Genomic DNA, 4,748 nt, shown 5'->3' with positions numbered 1-4,748 from the left:
ATTGTATTTTGCTTGAGGTCCGTAGAGACAAAATTGCTGTTTCCATTAGCCAGTAACTGGGATGAGAAATTGAACATCAGAAAATCTTTCTAGCATAGATTAATACTACTGAAAACACAGAGTCACTGAACGTAGAGATGCTCACTGCTATGAGAGTAATAACCTTTTGCTTAAGAAATAAGGCAGAGTACAGCGGATGTGAAAACAACATGAAAGCTCAGAGCTAGGTCTCACCCATGGAGAAAAGGTGGTCTCACTGCAGAAGCTCCTGGATTTCTAACAGGGGCTAATTAAGCACCAGTGAGTATAAGCATGGATGTAGCATTTGGCAGTACTCTGTGCCAGCCCTAGGAGGCAGCCTCTGGCTCAGGGCATCTCCAGGTCCGCGGGGGCAAAGGCTGACGGGTCCCGAGGGCTGCACGTCACAGCCTGCGGCTGAAGAGGCACAGGGTCCGAGCCTGGCGATTAAGAAAGCAAGATTTCTATGCAAAATTTTAAGCTACTCCAGAAGACAACATGCTGCTGTCCTCCTCCCTGGGGAAGACAGGAAGCTACTGCTGAGCTGACTGTCATTTATAATAAAATTATTGTTTTTTCCAGAGAAAGTGAAGCCTCACTGCGGGGGCACACAGGCACCAGGATGCAGCACAGAGGGCAGGAAGCCGACTGCTGGGACTTTCCATGTGCAGAAACAGCTCAAGAGGGATGGGCAAACTGGAGGTTTTACCTGAAAACCAGCAGCGATTCTGTCCCTCCCCAGCAGGTAGGCTTCGTAAACCCTGAGCAGTTACCTCCCGTGTCTCCACCTCAGTCTCAGCAGGCACCTCTCACTGCAGGGGCACACAAAATCCTGGGATGGCTCTGGGGAGCTCCTTGTCTCCGGAGCAGAAGGGCCAGTGCCTGGAGCGGTGCAGGGTGCCTCCTCATCCCATTCCCTGTGGTGGGGAAAAACAGGGAACCTCCGCTTGGCTTCTGATGCCCAACAAGAGCTGCTGCACAGACACAGACATGGGGAAGACATGCACGGGGTGTGTGTCTGTGGGTGGGAGGAACAATTTGTGGATGACTGAAGCAAGCAGGATGCCCGCAGGCAGCAGGAGACACCTGGAAGGAAGCACACATCCATGGCCAGTAGGCACTGGGGTGAGGCACCGCCGCAGGTCAGGACAGGGCTGCGGCCATGTCCCTCCAGCAGTCCCATGCAAACAAATGCTCATGCACAGGGAGCACTACCAGGCAAATTCCCAAGTAGCAAAAAAAACCCCCCAAAACAAAACACCAAACCCAAACCAAAACCCCCAAACATCTGTTTTCCAAAAGACTACAGTCAGCCTGAAGAAAACACTCATTTTCCTGACAACAGCTTTCACAGTGCAAAGTAGCACCTAAAAAAGCCAGATGACACCTCTCCAGTGAGAAGGTGCCCCAGCAGGAGCAGACAGTGAGCAGGTCCTGTGCTTGCTGATGCCCTCCCTGTGGAGTAGGGAAGCACACAGCTCCCCAAAGAGGGAAAAAAAAAAAAAACCCAAAAAAAAAAACCAAACAACCAACCAAAAAAACCCCCCCAAACCAAACACCAAACCACTTTAACCCTGCCAGGCACTCTGCCACTTGGATTCTGCAGCTGAAAGCCCAAAGCCAGCGCAGTTTTCCTTTTGGGTCAGTGTGAACCATGGAGAGAGAAGCAGGTAGGAGACCCCCAGGACCTCAGCCCAGAAGCCAGTCAGGCCCTAGAGCAGAAGCCAGGCAGCTCCTAAAAGGCTGGACCAGTGGCTGTGTCCCCTGCAGCGTTAAGTGGAGGTTGCATGCAACCCCTTTCCCAGGAGGGACAGCTTTTGCCTGCTAGGGTCTGTAACCACACAGTCAAGGGGACTGTTGGCTACTGATTAAGAATTAACTTGGGCTGTGAAGGAAGGCTGCCCCTCCAGCTCTTAATTGACATGGGACTAGATTTTCAAATGCAGAGCAAGCACAGCACACATTATATCCCCCAGCACAGCAGGACCTGGGGACAGAGGGTTTAAGAGCCCAAGGAATCTGTGTGAGATGCTTTCAAACTGTCAACCATCCCTTTGAAACACCTCTATTCACCCTGTTCTAGGCTTAACCCTAGTTCACCAGCCATTTTCCACTGTTAGCTTTGGTTTAGAGTAACCCATACTGATAAAATGCTCTAAGGATCATATAAACATTTTAGATTCTTCTGTTCCACAGATCTCACCGTGTTACTTGAAATGCCATCATCAGTCTGGCTAGCTGTTCCTTCTCCATTCAGGCAACTCAAAGCATCTATCCCTAAATCTAACATTAGTTTGGGGGTTTTGTTTGGTTTTGCTTTATCAATAGACAAAATAAAAGATCCATTTTTGGATGGATCAACTCCCTCACAAAGATTAGCAATCAATAGTACAGGCTCTACATAAATGCCCTGTTGCATGATTATTTCTTACAAGAGAGGCTATACAAGCCTCAGGATTTGAATGGCTACTGTAAAAAGATCAAAAGGCTCGAGTGTCATTTAAAGGCCTATCCTACTTCTTGGGTGAGAAGAACCACCTCTGTGCAAAGAGGTTATAGTATTTCCCAACTATTATAAGGTTCAAGATTGTTCAGAAATGTCCAGACCTTTGTGGAAAACCATGCGCAAGCAAACCAGTCTTTATCTGCTTGAACTGATAAGCAACGTGAAATGCAGTTACCCTGGCTTACAATGACTGCAGTCTATCACCACTGTTTATTTTCACTGATCATATTTAGCACTCGAGTTGAATACACTTACCAATGTTTCAGCAGCAGCCCTTTGGGATATGCAGCCCATTGTTTTGAAGATGAGAAGTTTAACAGTTCAAACCAGAACTCAAGAGTACTTACTTCCTTACCTGCTTAAAAGAGGTGGTAGCAGATAAGTGCACGGTCTATTCAGGACTGAAAAGCTTAAAACTTGCTTCCTTTCTCCACCCAGTATTTCTGGGTCACACACATTGTGCTCAGTGCTTTTTTTTTCCTCCAAAGAAGTTTCATTCAGCAAAACAAAAAAGCCTGCAGCATTTCAGAAATGTTGAAAGAAAGTAGAAGCTCTAGTTAATTTGATACTGAAATCAACATTCCCAACACCAGAGCAGGAGGAGAGGCAAAGACATGCTGCTTCATGACTAAGCACCAAGAGGCTGCCTTGTGAGATGGAAGCTGGCCTGCACTGGACATTGGCTTGCAATCATAAACCAGTAAAATGTGCTATGTAAGAAAAGAGGTGAATCTCCTTCCCTTGTTATCAAAGGAATAAGCAAAAGGGACAAAAAAGTGGCCATGCAAAAATAACTTCTCTCCATTTTGATCCCAGTGATTAGGCTTACTAAGCAACTGATGTTCATACAAATTTTCTGATTAGGGTAAATTATATAGCACAGTTTGAGCAGCACATATATAATTTATCTGATACTTTTGACGAAGCAATTACATTAATAGTTCAGAGGAAACTGAACTCTCATGTCTGTAAGGATTTCTGTTTGAAAATGCATTTACAATAAAAAACTAAAGGCACAATAGCCAAGTCTTCCACCTCATTATGAATAATTTTTAATACCTTTGCTGCCTGCTCAAACATTTCAGCTTCAATTCATCTTACTTGCCTAGCAAAAAGCAGATCAACTGAAAAGGTCTTAGTATTCCCAGGCAACCCAGAGCTCTGCTTAGTAAAACATCAGTGACTACAGACAGTGCAACAGAAGGATCCATACATAACACCTAGGACAAGAGATGGTTGCAATATGGTAGCACAGTCCCAATATGCTGTTTCAGGATACTCCTTGACCAGGCTCTCAATTATAGCAGGTAAACTCACTGCAACCTTCCTGAGGAAATCAAAAAATGCAGTTCATGTTCTTGATCCTGGCAGAACTGCATTAATAAACACATTACCAATTTTGTTAGGGATTTGGTATATCCACTAACAGATAAGTAAGCCAACAGGCAGTTAAATACCAAGAGCTGGTCAATAAGCTGTATTCCACAGAAAAGTACCAGCTACACTGGCTGCAGTTACCAAATGTTATCTAGCTAAAGACACTGCTATTTTGTTTAGCTAATAGTTTACCACTATGCCTAGAAAAAAATTTTCATATTAATTAACTGAGTGATAAGCACAGTCAAATAAAAATTGTTTCCTCTTCCACCATAAAGCTTCAAGAGCTTTAGTGTCTTGATGATATGATGCTACTTCAGTGTATCTGTATCCCCTATGGAGAATGGCAGAACTGGGAAATGGCCAACTCCTGCTACTAATAAAAAACACTTGCCTTTTCAGCTTCATTATCAGATAAGATAGCTGTAGAAGTAATTTTGCCCTGGGCTTCCCCCACCCCCCACCAATCAAGTGAAGAAAGTTGCCACAATCACCACAGAAGCAATTTGGAAGCTAACTCATGTTAGTTCAAAACATGCATCTGAATCTTGTCAGTCAGTGCAGCAAAACCAAAATGTTTGAAAGATGATTACAAAAGGCTTTCTCAGGAGACACAATAACGCACCTCAGCTGTTCAATGCATCTTGGATATTGTGCAGAGATATTTCTATCAATTTTATGGAGAACTTAATATTACCACCTTTGAGTTCTTCAGAGAATAAACTGCAACAGAACATTTACACATTCAGAAATTTTTTTTGATCATTCATTTAAAACAATAAATCTTAGAAATAGACCTGCTAGTGGTTAGAAAACTAGCAAACAAGTTAAAAGACAGAGGCACAAA

The sequence above is a fragment of the Haliaeetus leucocephalus genome, unplaced genomic scaffold, assembly GCF_000737465.1.
Source record: "Haliaeetus leucocephalus isolate CR32 unplaced genomic scaffold, Haliaeetus_leucocephalus-4.0 Scaffold1, whole genome shotgun sequence".
NCBI lineage: Eukaryota > Metazoa > Chordata > Aves > Accipitriformes > Accipitridae > Haliaeetus > Haliaeetus leucocephalus.
The sequence above is the reverse complement of the archived record's forward strand: the minus strand, read 5'-3'. Positions refer to the sequence as shown.